The sequence below is a fragment of the Tympanuchus pallidicinctus genome, unplaced genomic scaffold (assembly GCF_026119805.1).
Source record: "Tympanuchus pallidicinctus isolate F22 unplaced genomic scaffold, pur_lepc_1.0 scaffold1, whole genome shotgun sequence".
Classification (NCBI taxonomy): Eukaryota; Metazoa; Chordata; class Aves; order Galliformes; family Phasianidae; genus Tympanuchus; species Tympanuchus pallidicinctus.
In genome coordinates this window covers 32227331-32242068 of record NW_026294618.1, presented here as the reverse complement: position 1 = coordinate 32242068, position 14738 = coordinate 32227331, and the positions used below count along the sequence as shown (strand labels likewise).

The 14738-nt window shown below is 39.0% G+C and overlaps 1 long non-coding RNA gene across 4 annotated transcripts in view; it reads right to left on the bottom strand.

Annotated features, from left to right (window-relative positions):
- LOC128089907 (uncharacterized) overlaps positions 1 to 14252 on the bottom strand; it is a 41564-nt gene extending 27312 nt beyond the window's left edge. For 2 of the 4 annotated variants that reach the window (XR_008210752.1, XR_008210735.1), the window contains exon 1: positions 14157 to 14252. This is a non-coding gene — a long non-coding RNA (uncharacterized LOC128089907). Of the gene's footprint in view, positions 1 to 90; positions 334 to 1211; positions 1302 to 14156 lie in introns of all 4 variants that reach the window. The other 2 variants (XR_008210733.1, XR_008210718.1) reach the window with 2 other exon arrangements.
- Between the last annotated feature and the right edge of the window lie 486 nt (positions 14253 to 14738).

Genomic DNA, 14738 nt, shown 5'->3' with positions numbered 1-14738 from the left:
AATGGTACAGAAGTAGATTTGTCATTGATGAAACCAGTGTCCTTAAACAAGTCACATTTGCTGTTCATGACACCTGTATTATCCACAGACCTCCTTCCTGGGGAGTAGGATCCTGGGGAGGTTATAGCAGAAGAGCTGCTAGGATAAAATGGTGTTCTTCTCTTCTGATTTTAATGTTCCAGAGCCTGTTCGTGCTGGTTGGATGCCTTCTCGTGTGTTTTTCACTTGAAGTAGGGAGGGGCCTCCAAAAAACCCTTCAAAGCCCAAGAGTTGTCATAATCTTTTTAATACTCCTGAACTGTAGTGTTTGCTTCTTTGCTTGCCTTCCTGCTGCTGAAAAAGCAACAGCAACAACAACAATACAACAGCAATAACAAAAATAGGCATTTGTTATCATGACATTATTTCCTGTTGAACTAGAAGTTTTAAGATAACCTGACATGAGGTTAAACAGCAATAAGTAAGGTTATGGAAGGTTTTGGGGTATTTCAGAGGTGAGGAAAAGCAGTGATGTTCACAGATATTATTTGTTTTACACCATTTTATTTATATATTGTGGAGAATCAAATAAAAGTAGAGCGAAAAGAACTGCTAGTTAAACAGAAAATTATATCTACCAAACCATCTGTTTCTGTACTGCTATAAATTAGTTGCAGTGAGTCTGGAGGAATCTGTTCTTTAGTGAGGCAAGGAAGCAATTCAAGCTTTTACTTTAGAAGATGAAGAACTGGGGACATATTTCTTCAGTCTTTCTGAAGGTGCTACCTACCAGCCCTCACCGCAAGGTAGATTTCTGTTATTTTCATTTCATTTCTGGAGACTGTATGGACGAAGTGCTGCCTTGCCTCTTTCTGAATCACACGTAATTGCAGCTGATCAGCATATATATGCATGAATTCATTCTGTTTCAGTGGGGATTTTTTAGGTTGAAATCTGCGCATTGCAGTTTTTGATGAAACAAGAAAAAGAGAGAAATGATGGAAACAAAATGGAGGGAGAAGGCTTAAAACTTCCCCTAAACATCATTATAGGAAGCAGATTTACTTGAAGGTTCTACAGACAACAAAGAGGACATTTATTTCCACTGTACTTTTTACACTTCAATCTAAGTAAATATTGCCTAAGGCAGGAAAAGGAAATTATTTTTCCTTTTGATGGTATTTGAGGTAAATTTTTATATATTTTCTAAGTGCCTTTATTTCTTATTTTACCTTTGTAAGGACAATATTTCCACCTCTCAGGCTCTTCAGGCTTTTTATTCGTCCACTGTGTGAGGATGCCCCAGCTTAGACAGCATTCATCTATCACAGAGTTGACTAGATCAAGCTATGCCCATGACCTGGGGGCAGTAGGCCTCTGCCCTTCCCCCCCTGCCCAATCCCAGAAAATGGGAAGGAAGGAAGGAAGGGAGGGAGGAAAAGAACAGCGGCAACAATCTATGGAGGGAAACTTATTTTACTATAATACCAGAAAAATACAAGATTACACAATATAATACAATTTAATTGAAATTGAAACTAATAAATCAGACAAGGTAAGAGAGAGTTCCCGGAACTAAGTCAAACCTGAAAAGGCTAGGAAAGCACCCTCCAGCACCCACTGCCAGGCAGCAAGAGAGCGCCCCCCCCCCACCCAGAAGGGTCAGATCCCGTGACTGCTGTAATGTACAGGGATAGGTAGCTGGGATTGGGGCAGTGGCACTTTAATGCCCCGTACACTACATGATGTTTTGATGTGGAATACTGAAACCCAAAAAAACAAAAAACATAAAACCATGACACCATCAACATTGGGACAAGGGCATTTGAAAGGAAGCCTTTTTTTCTAGTGGAAAGTGCGCAAGCAGTGTATTTTGCAGATTATGATATAAATCAGATGAAAGCTTTTCTTCCAGGAATGTGAAAGGAAGAAGAGAGGCTAAAATATGTATATACGTGTGTGTACTTGTATGTAAACATAAACATTACATATGTACAAATATAAATACACACAATACATATATTAAAGATCTATTCCTCCTTTCATTGAAGCAAGTGAAATTTTCTCATGGATTTTATTTTGTACTACAGAGGCACTGCTACAGCAACTTAAAAAAAAATACTGAAGTCTTGACTGGAGTTCCTAAACATCTGATAAGCCTATTGAATTCATGGGGCTTCTTCACATGCTTGGAGTTTGGCTTGTGTCTAAATGTTTTGCTGCAGCAGGGTCACAAGACCTCAACTCAGCTCTTGTTAAACTCAGTGGAAAGATTCCTTTTGATTTTAAGAGCAGTTGGAGGGATTTGCAGTCCGTCTTTTCTATGCTAATGCAGAGTGAGCCAGCCTTAATGCAGGAACATGTGGTATATGTTAAAAGTCGTAGAGGTTGTGAGCAGTAGCAACTTTCCACTGACAACATTTATCCAGATTGATTAAAAGATATGACTTAAAATGAGTTCCTCGATGGGTAGTTCCAGACAGTGCAGTGTGGAGCTGGGCCTGGCGGGAGGGTGCCAGGGAGCCTGGGAGGATGGCTGAAGGTCATCATTTGGATTTAACAGGGAGGCAGCTGTGCTGTCACACCCTGTGTACACCTGGGAGCGTGGGGGGAACTCCTGCTGTGTGGAGCTGGCGGCAGCTGGGAAGGAAGAGCAGCATTCATCCATCTTGGAGACTGGGACTTGGCTCTCATAGAGGCCAGATTTCTGGGGAAGAAACAACATGCTGAGAGTTGCTGCAACAAATGTAAAACAATCCTGTTTTGACATGTTCACATTAAGCTGGCTGAAAAAGCTTTGTTTACACTTGTCTTAAGTTACCTTGAGCAAATTATCCTGCTCTAAATTTCTACTGTTCCAGGGCTGATGGGCATCAGCAGAGGAAGTGCAATAAAGAGGTGCATCCCTGAGAGATAGGATGCATGTGTCTTTCATACTGAGAGAGCTGGATGGGCTACAGAGAAATGAGGCAATACTGTTCCACCTTACAATTCCAGCTCCTGGAATGTTACTTCTGGGCATTTCCTTAGCAAGAAGAACTGGAGGCAACTAAGAGAAGGCAATGCAGTTGTAAAGGGATGGTTCAGTAAAAATGACAAAAAATGAAGGTAAATGATAACTCTGTTGGGAGATATAATTACTTATGGCATTTTCAGGAAATGGATTGCAAGGAGTCTGAGATGAATAATCTAAGGACATAAAAGGAGATAATTAAGCACTGGAATTGCCTGAACATTTTCATCAATATTGGGGAACAAAGAGAGGAAAAATCATTTTGTTTTGACCATTCTATTGCAATGATAGAAGTAAGAGACAGTTCCAACTGATTTAATGCCATAAGTTATTAAGTAGGAATGAATGGCAAACCCCTCACTGTATTGCGTTCAAAGTGAGACTTAGAAACATTGAAAAATAGAATAAATAGGCGGACGAAGAATGATAAATGAATCAAAGTTATCTAAAGGTGGTTGATAAACATATTTCATTAAGGAATCACCTAAGTTTCAGTGAGTTAATCGTGGTAAATTTCAGAAATCTCTCCCTTTAAATAGGTTGAAGTTCAGCCTAAGGTGTTTCTTGACTCTCAGATGTGTATGCCATTCATTCAGGATAGTAATTTCCCTCATCTATCCATACAGGACCTCAGTTCTCTTTAGAAAAAAAAAAAAAAAAAAAAAAAAAAAAAAAAAAAAAAAAAAAAAAAAGTCTTCCATTTCTCAATCAGTAACCACTATTTTCTACTATCTTTTCATTTATGACAATGTTCTTGGTCCTTTACCCTGCCCTTTCCGTAATTTCATCACTCAAGTACTTCAGCTATTTCTCAGTGTTTTATGACAGCCTAGCTCCAATTGATATAAAAATGTAAGTTAGTTTCCTTGACAATCTTCCTAAACATTTTTGTTTCAAAAAATACGATAACATATAATTTTATTCTTTTTTAGTTAAGGCTGAAAATGTTCCCTTCATGAGAGTGGAACATAGGAAGGTCAAAAGATAAATGGATGTTGTCCCTTTCCTCCCAGTAACCTCGTAATACAGAAAACCTAACCCAAAATGCCATGGAAGACCTGGCACCAATGGCATCTGCTGCTTGCCTACATGTTCATCCCTACCCAACCTCTTCCATCTGTCATTGGACCCCCCATACCAAGAGCCAGCATCCAACTTTTGTCCTCACTTGGCTCTTCTTCCAGCCTGCTCTTACCTACAGCTCAGGAGCCCCTGTTGCTCCATTTCCTAATTGTTTCAAGTTTCAGTTAGGTTAACAAAAACAATACAAGGTATCTGGTAACTAACAAACTCAGATGGCAACGTTGCGCAATGTTTGCTTAATTAATTACTGTGGTAAAATTATGCTATTTTGTTACCCAACTAGAAATGATAGGCTGTTTAAAGTTTAGAAATTTGGTTGATAAGTGGGAAGATAAAAGTAATAGTATTGCTTGCTAGAGAGGGTAATCTAAAACTGTGTGGACTGAAGAACAGCTATGCTACATAATTGTGTGGTTTGGAGGAGTTCAGCACTTTTAGTATCCAGATGTTACGAGGCAATGAGATCCTGTTTTACTTTGAGAGAGGCAGACTTTGTTTCTCCCATCCTTTCTGTCCTGGGTGGATGTGTTACACATTCATACAAAGGTCTTATATCAGAACTGCTGCAGGTAAATTAATCTCCTTAAAACACCTTGAAGATGGCAGTAGTGTTTGCCCACTTCATCCAATGGAAGCAAACAAAGGAACACAGGACTTGTCCAAAATGAGGCACAGAGACCAGTGCAAAGGTGGGGCTTAGAAACCTTTAGTCTTTGATCCACAGCCTGTGCATGTTTGGCAAGCGGTTTCCTTGTTGGATGTTGTAGGCATGTTCAACCTTGCCAAGTGCTTGCCGTTCCTATCATACTTTTAGTTACTAGTATATAAATGATTAGTATTAGAGTTTTGTAAATGTGCTCTTTTGACAATGGCAAAATGACATCTAGCTTCAATGTATATAAATGAGCTTCATTCTTCTAGTTCAGAGTGCTAGTAAACTGGGTGTGGGTGGTGTAGCTTTTTGATAAAGACACCACTGGCAAATCTGACTACTCTGAGAAGAATAACAAGCCCAATACCAAAGTTTCTCCCGATGTTTCTGAAATCCCCAGGTGGATTTATTTACGTTTGCAATGTTTAATTCTCTCAAGGGAATGCTGACAAGTGTTCTGCTACTGAGGTAATGTCAGTGGATTTAGAGCTAGGCTGTGGTTGTTCAGCAAGATTTGAGCTCCTGCAGCAGTGTTCTACAAGGCAGATGTAGGCTCAGTGCTGTGAGCAGTTATCAATCACTACCTCCACCTTGGCAAAATTTCCTGGGAATAAATAAAGACAAGAAAAAAAAGAAATGTATATTCTTATCAGTGTTATTAGGAGTGACAAAACTAAGATAAGGAAGTTTTTTATGCTGGTTGATGTAGAGCCAGCAAACTCTTGGCAAAAATCCTTTGTCTGCCCCCAGGACAGCAGGGCAGCTATATGCTGGTTAGTGAACTAGTGAAAGCAATCAAATCCACCCATACTTGGAGCAGATACAACAGAGAGCTAGAGAAGCCACACTGTGATCTGTTAAAGGCACTTCATTATGCATTTGTGTTACTGGGGCATCTTTAATTCTCTGCAGTACAGCTGACTTCTTTGAGGATGGGAGAACAATTATGCTACACATTGAACAAGAAAGGAGCTCCATCTCCTGGATTAGGGGAAAGGGGGGGGAGGGGGAGAGGGGAGGGGCAGAACAGAAAACAGGAAGGGGAAAAGTCCATTTCCAGATAAGCATGTTGAAAGGTTGAAAACAGGTAGAAGTTTGCTTTTCTGCTCAGTTTACTTATTGATAGGAACTCAGTTCTTGGCTGGTTCTGCTTCTTGGATGCATCTGTTTAGGGTTTGCAGAATCTTTGTGCTCTGCTTTTGCAAATTTTAGTGTCAAGTGAAGAAAATGGTAAACTATCACGATGCTCACAGGAGACAACATCTGTTACTACTTATATAATCTTTTATTCAATTCTGTCATCAGGAGTCCTCATGATTACTTCAGTGTTGTCAACATGCATGCACACTCATCCACAACAAAATGCCTGCCTATCTAGTTATTTATCATCACAGAACAGTTTTCTTCATGTTATTGGCATTGTGACATGATTTCTCATTCTAATAAAAAATCTCACTTTACAAGAAGAAGTGCATGTCAAGGACCTTTCTGGTTCAACGCCGTCGAAATTCCTTACTTCATCATCTGTCCAGAACTAAACTTGTTGAGGGACATGAAAAATAACAGGAAAGGTTTCTAGCGATACGTTGTTCAGAAGAGGCAGGCAAAGAAGAGTGTATACAAAGATAATCAGAGGGCTAGAGCACCTCTGCTATGAGGAAAGATTGAGGAAACTGGGCTTGTTTAGCTGGGGACACCTCATTGCAGCCTTCCAGTACTTGAGGGGAGCTTATAAGCAGGAGGAGGACCAAGTTTTTGCATAGGCACATAGTGATAGGACAAGGGGGAATGTCTTTAAACTAAAAGAGAGGTAATTTAAATTAGATATTAGGAAGAAACTCTTTACTCAGAGGTGGTGAGGTGCTGGTATAGCTGCCCAGAGAAGCTGTGGATGCCCTATCTCTGGAGGTTCTCAAGGCCAAGTTGGATGGGGCCCTGGGCAGCCTGAGCTAGGAGGGAGGAGGAGGGGTAGACCTGCCCGTGGCAGAGGGGTTGGGTCTATGTGATTTTTAAGGTCTCTTTCAACCCAGTCAATTCTATGACTCTATGATTCTATGATTCTATTATTCTGTGCTGATTTCCTGTTCTAAAAATAATTTTAAATCATCAGAAAATTGTGATTCCATTTATTAGAATCGCCCACATGCACTTATGAATTTTCACTGTTTTTTCTATTTTGTTTTTACTTCACGACATCAAAAGACTTACTCTGGATAGTCAAATTTTTCTGTGCTGTTTTTTAACCTAGAAACAGGAAACAAAAGAAATCTTGCATAATGAATATACGAAAACACTAACACTAGCAAGAACTATTCAGGGAGAAGTATTGTGCATGAATTGTTCAACTCTCATTTAAACTAGAGTTAGGTAAAATTTTGTAATTGTCTGACTGACAAAATGTGATTTCAACTCTTGTTACTGGAGAAGAGTATGCAAGATCTTCTCACTGTAAGGTTATGACATTTTTCTAGACTAAATTCAATGGACTGCAGGATGTATTTTGGTGCAGTTTCAAATTACTGTACATCTCCAGACAACAGTCATAAATGCAGTGATTATTGGGATGACTATTAAAAACACACAGAAGGAAACAAGCTCTTATGAACATGACAGATTTGTCTGGTTACCCTTTATTTTGGCAAATGTTGTGACAGTGTCTTTCGGTTTTAATCAGGATTTTCAGAATTATACAACACTTACAAAATCCATGCAGGTTTCTTTTATATAGGTTTCATAAGAGTAATAACATGATCCTAAATTATTTTCAGTCCTTTTTCCTTTCTTCTTTTCCTCTGAAAATCTTCAGAGAGCTGAAAGTATCCTAATTGCTGATAAACTGCATATGATATTCATTTAGAGCCAAGACTAAAGTTTTAAAGTCTCATCCCTGAAGACAATCAATAAAATAAGAGACTGCTGTTTGCTCTTCCCACCCTGTTTTTAATTATGAAGTTTGTGTGAAAGGCAAGTTTTAATTACGCTGTGCTATATTTCTGAATAATTGTTTCAGCTACATTCTCAGGCATTGTAAATTAATGTTCTGCTGAAATCAATGATGGTGTATGACCTGGGAGCAAGATTCTGTTTTAACATATATCTGGTGCCATATGAGATGTCCTCAAGTAGTCTGCTTAGCCTCCAGCTGCCCTTGCAGAAGGGTGCCCAGGTGCCCACCTTCCAAATGGAAGGTTCTCTATTATCTCTATGGGTTCTCTATTATACTTAGAGCCCAAAGGACACTACACACCTGTGGCCAATTAGAGTTCCAGCCCTGCCTAATTTATAGCCCTTTGAAACTGGAGAGGAGAAATGAAATGTCTTCTGGGCCATTTTTGTGGACAGCTCTTGCACAGACTTTTTAATTAAATCCTTTTTCCCTTCAATTTGTATCCATTTATACCTGACTAACTCTTGTTCTTATTGCTCTTTTTAAGAGCACTTGGAGGGTAAGAGCTGGCAAAAAGCCTGACCTACAATCATCATGTAATGCCATCAAAGCTGATGTATTAACTGTCTTGGTTAACCTGTAAGGTTAATAGGGCGATGCTCTTAGCTAACTATGTCATATCCTCATTAATCTACAATGCTGGAACATAGCAAAGGCTTGAGAATATTTCTCAGTACAGTGCAGAGCACGTGGTAAGGATTTTCTTGCCTTCAGTGGAACAAGAATTAATAAGCTTTAAAATTGCTATTCATCTTCTCTTATGCTAATATATTTTCCTAAAGCCTCCTCCCACTCCCTGTGTAAGTTTTAATGTTAGAATTACCAATATAAGAGGATAGTTTTTCATGTATTTTCTGAAGATGGCTAGGACCAGCTGGCTAAAATAAAATATGGATAATAAAAAATGCAAGAACTTCATCAAATAAATGGGAGTTTCTCCATCTCCTGGGAAATATTGAAGATTGGGATAAACTCTGAGAAATGATTTCATATCCTTTATTTCATATACTTTCCTACACTTTTGTAATATTAATATTAATTACTACAGTACTCTTTCTAAAATAAGATTATTCTTTATCTAGATTTTTGGTCTCACAGACATCCTGGAACAATAAGTTCCTAGATCAAATTATGCAATAAGATTTAATTTTTTGCTTTTTGACACAGGTGAATGAATCTCTGTTTTTATTTCATATCACAGAGAATAGAAACTTCTCTGAAGCTTTTTAAGACATAGTTTCAATCTTAGTAGTTGATCCAGTTTTGAGATCATTTTTATTTCATTGATTATTTTCTGTCCTTTTTCTCCAAGTCTCCTCTAACTGCAGGCTCCACTATTATTGTGTGCCTTATGAATGATAAGTACTCATTACATATTTCACTGCTATTTTTGACTGACCTGTGATCCAGTGTATTTTTCCTCTAGTTGAGTGGCTTACAGATTTCCATGAGACTTGGGTCTTGTATTTATTCTCAGGTAGGGTTCTGGAAGAAGTGGGAAAGAACATGCAAAATAATTGTTGGAAAATTGTCACCAAACATTGCCATGTGCTTTTTTTGGTCTTCACCAGATGATTTTGTCAAATCCTTGGCTATGTTCAAATATTCATGTATCCAGTTATGTATGAATGCCAGTATAACTTTGAATTGTGCATAAATAAGAATATCAGCATTTGGCAGAGAAAACTGTTTATGAAAGAGTTAATAGATGATGCATGGATAAAATTCTGCCCTTTACTTATAACTTTTTAAAAGGTAGAAATGGATGCTGGGTATCCATGGGGAGCACATAGGTAGCTCAGGAATACAGAAGAGTGGTAGCAAATCTGACTTCCAGTAGAGTCCAACTGGATGTATTTAAGCACTTGTCTTATTCATAAGCACTACACTAGCGTGCTTTATTTTCTCCATGTTCTATAAATGCTCTATTTAGACCTTGCAAGTATAGTTTGATAAATATTTAATAGGGAGACTACTGGAGAACCCCTGCATTTTCAAATCCTGTTCTCTGCTATCACAGTAAGTACTTTCTTATCACGATAATAAATGGCTCAAGCTCAAAACCAAACTAGTTTTCTGCCAGTTTTCATTAATTCTATAGGGCATCACTCTGGTGATAAAAACTTGTCTCTGCTTCCCTACATCATTACTTTCTTCTCAGCCAGTTTTTACCCATTTGCTTGTGTTGTAGATGAGCTGAGATTACTTCTGTGAGTCCCCTGTTTACCTTTTGGCACTGACAGACAGCAGCCCTTAACTTGCTATTTAACCTCCTGCAAATGGATAAAATAATTTCTATGACCTCCTCCCGTTTGACTGACTCTTCATTTTTTTCAGACAACTCAGTAGCTGACTCTGCACCTATCCCAGTTTGTACATCTCCTTTCTACACATGAAATGAGGCCTTAATGGGAGTTCAGACAATTCATTAACTGAAATGCCTCTTCAAGTGCATATTGGACTTGTGTGTAAGTTTTTTGGTGTGTTTTTGGTTTTGTTTTGGTTTGTTATATTTGCCTTATTTAGTAGCACAAAGCTGTCCTGAGAATAAGCAATGTATTTATTCTCACTACCATTTCAGGGAATCAGTTCAAGGTGTGTGTAGCTTGCACTTCATTCATTGCTGCTTACTTTGCGTACTATTTCAAAAGAAAAAATCTAATTCCTTCTGTGGGATATTCGTTCAGATCTTTTCCTAATGACGTTTCCTCAGTTTGGGTAATTTAAAAATTGCATTGAGCTTCCTCACCAATGAAAGCACTATAGAAAACTGATCCTCATTTGCATTATTTCTGAGTATTAAATAAATACCTCTCACAGCTTCCTGTGTGTTCTCATGTTCATTAGGCAAGAGGAATGCACACTGATGTGCCTAGTCAAAAAAATGCTGAAGACACGGCACTCCACACTGACACTACTGTCAGTGCAAATGGCTTACCAGTGTCAGTGATGTCTGAGTCATGAGCAGCTATTCTGGAAACCATCAAAATCACTAAGCACAGTATTAATACTACTAATTTTTTTGCTTTTCATTCAGCATCTGAATGAGCCCTGCTGTAAATGTAGGAACACTAAGGGAAGCTAGGAAGGGTATTTTTTTCCCAGAGCAGTGGAGCATTAAGGAAACACAGGCAGCATTAGTGACTATTAGGTATGCCCATCAGCCTGCCTAAGCCTTGTGACAGCAGGTGACACTACACATGCATGGGTTTGAACACAGCAGCAACAACAGAAGATACTTACTAAAAATAAAACTGGTTTTTGTCTCAGGAAGAGGAGTTAAATCACCCTAATTCAAGAGATGCAGCCAGGCCTCTCCCCCTTGATCAAAGATTATTTACCAGCAAGAAGGTAAGTCTGATGGCTGGAAATGGTTGCTTGCTCATTCAAGAATGCTTTCGTTGGGAAATCTTTGACCCTGCCCCCAGATAACCCTCCCTGTGCTTCAGTGTTAATTGCTGCTTCTGTACAGCCAGAGAGTAGTGCGCTTTCTGGTGTCTCCCTTAAAGAGTTTTATCCCAGCATCACAATACAGCTTCCCCAAGAACTGACAATGCAGCAGGCTGAAGGCCTTTCTCATGGTCCCCCAGTTACTGTAGCATCATCAAAATGTTCTTAATATGTTTTCATAATTATTTGCAAAGTAATCTGCACAAACTGTGAATTTTCTACAAGGTATTTCTATTTAGAATAGTTGTGAAAAGGAAAGACTTTCACCTAAGAAAGAAAAAGAATGTGATCTGTGAACATGAAACTATGAATATTCAAGGACGTTGCTTAGGAAGACTCTAAATGATATATTCTGCTCATTCATTTACCCACCCATTCATCAGATTGCCAGGTACAAAGAATTTATAATGAATATTTGTCAGGCTTAGCCATTTTCTCCTTCCTTTGTGAATTACCTGGAAATGAATGATGGCTTTTATAACAGGTGCTCCTTTGCTGTTTCTAAGTGAAGATTAGCATGCGCCTGAGTACATGGATTATTTTTAAACTGCAAATTCCAAATATTACTGACAGCACTACTTCAAATGTTTGAATGTTTGCATGGCAAAAGCAGAGAATGCAACTGGTCCTACTTACGGAAATAAAGTTGTCTTGGGTCCAGTTTCTCTATTAATTTTTTCTTCCTCACACAGGTGTCACAACATGTGGCTTATTTCCAGTTATTCTGAGCTGAGTAAATGAAAATTCACATTCTTCCTAATGAATAGTGTTAAGTGGTGGTTATACTTCGGGAGGTGAAACAGAGATTTGTAGAGAAAGCTATATGCAGAAAAATTGAGATCCAAGGAAATATGGGAATGGACTCACTCCAACAGCTTCTCTTGCAAAGAAAAGGGCTTTTAAGAGAAAGAGGTCCTTGGAAATCTCAGGATCTGGGTTTTGTAATGGAGAGTTTAAGAGTCATTAGGGAAATATTGGACGTGGGAAAAAATCCTGACTTTGACACTGAATTGCCATTGCATTTTGGTAGTCCAGTTCTCTAATGGGCATGTGCATGTCTTGATTTGAAGAAACCCCAGGAGCACTGGTCCTGTGGGGATTGCAGTAAGAAGGCAGAGATGGATGTACCATGATCCAGCCTCAATGATCAGTATCTATTACCTTCATTAAGTGCTGCACTCAGACCTGGGCAATGCCTTGATTTTTAATGATATGAATGGTTCTATTCAGAAAAAGAGTAGAAGCATACTAAGGAGAAAATGATGAGAGGAATTTTAACTTTAAACACTGTCAACTCTTTCTCCGCAAAAAAAACTTCAATGTATCAAGTTATACACAGAGTTCCAATCAACAAATATTGGACAACACTTAGTTTCCTTCTCAAACGAAAGAGGAATTAGATTTATTGCCTACTTAACAGGATATTTATTTTCATCTATCCAGGTTGATACCATTTACATGTCTACGTACAGGTCAGGAAAATGATCACATGTATAATCAAACTCATTCTATTTGCTATCTCTTGTATGAGTAGTCCACAAGGTACAGGCTGGTAAAAGGCTGTTCTTTGCTTCTGTACCTTGCTTCTGCAGTGACCAGCTGAACTGAATTTTATGTCTGCTAGTGCAGCTACTCCAGGAGCCCACTGGCAACCAAATGGGCTGCAGGACAAAAACAGACCTGCTTTTGGTTTTGCCATGATCACTGCTATGGTCACATGCCTCCTGGAAGCTTAACAGCATTGCGTTATGAATGGAAAATAGTGTGTTTCTTTTCCCTCTCCAGCAGTAATTTTTTACATGTTTTACAGTAAGTTTCTTCCTGGTTACCATCTTATAATGGGTTGCTGATACGTCAGTGTACAAGTGAAGTCTCTCTATCGCTTATCCTAGCCTAACAGCACATTCCATGTGACATCAGCAGCCCAGTGAGTCATGCACCGAGATACCAACAATGTGTTCTTATATCCTGGAGATCAGAAAAGCCCTACGCAGAAGACTTGGCTTGTTTTTCCTATCTTGTTATGGAAACTACGGGCTCTAATAGCATTAAACAACTATAAATGAAGTCTTTCTGCTTCTTATCAGAAGATAAACTGCCTGTTTAAAAAAGGAGTTGCCAAGCCCAAGAAAGCCTCTTAAAGACCATAGAGTGCTGATTGCTGCTTGCAGGGGAGAGATTTTGTACATAAAATATTTTAATATTGTCGCAGCAAACACCTGTGCTTCTTTTCTGGGTGAGAGTCCAACCAATGTGAGGCATCTGACACATCTGAATCTTCAGATAAGTAATGCTGCAGATTCTTGCACTTTTGCAAGAACAGAGCTGTAGATAATGAGAAGTATCTATAGCCTGTTTACAACATTAATCCTTGATAAAACACATTAAGTCGTTTTACTGAAGGTATTTAACAAAGCACTGCTTTCCTACAATTCTCATTTATTTGCATAACTTCTTGCACATCCCACTCCAGCAAGTATGTAGGATTATGACTTTCTCCTACTTGACTCTTTGATCTCCCTGATAACTTTTCCATCAGAGTGAAACACAGTGCTTGGTTCAGATGCTCTTCCATAGCACTCAGAAATGGAAGGAGTAGGGCGTCTGCTGAGGCAGGCTGGAATAGTTCCACCCCAAAAATATTTCAGAGGGAAAAACAGGGGGAAGAGAACTTGAATGTTAGGTGTTAAGGACAACTGGCTGCCCCTCAAAATACTTGACGGTTTACTTGAGAAAATAATTGCTTGCTTATCCAAAAGTGGGCTAAGAATCTTATAAAAACAGGCTCACTCAGGAGATGTCTGGAATTTTCTATTTCACATGAAAAAAGAAAAAAGAAAAAGCCAAGAATCCTTCATATGGCATTTCAGTATTTCCTGCTGTTAATCTCAGCTGGAAAGGAGAAGAGCAGGGTCATGCACAAATAAAAAGTTACGAGAACATTATAACAAGAGCACGCTGGATCACACAGACTTGATTTAAACTTCAGAAGAAGTTTCAGGACAGGGGTAACGATTGAATTTGGGTATTACCTGAATTTCTGGTGTGCTCTGTCTCTCACTGTATGGCCCTGGAGCGGGGAACAACTGGAGACTGTGGAAGAAGGAGGTGCTCTGTTTGTGTGGGTGTCTCCATGGCAATATGGATAAGGAGTTGTTAGGTCTCCTTCTCTCAAGAGATCTGCCTGATCACTCCTCTTCATAGAGAGGGTTGGTAGAAGGAATTGGGCTGGCATTCCTGCACAAAATTAAGCCCTGCTGCAGCTTCATGTACTCCATAAGCTAGCTGCAGGAGTCATTCAAGTATTTCATCAATATCTCTGACTGAGTTCTTAGATTGTACTTTCTAGTTCTTGTATAAATTTGATTATAGCTCTGGTGTTTCATAAATATATATTTATAACACTGGTTTCTGGGTCCGAAAATCCTTTGTGAGCCCCACAGTGTTCCTACGAGCTGTCTACTGCAAGACTGGGACTGCAGATGTTTGACAGCTATGTTTGGGCTTGTGGATGTGCACGTGTCCTGTCCCCAAAAAGCATATCTTGGGGACACAAAGGGACATGGATGGCTGTAGGTTTGTACCCATCACTCAGCACAGTTCTGAAGAGCCAA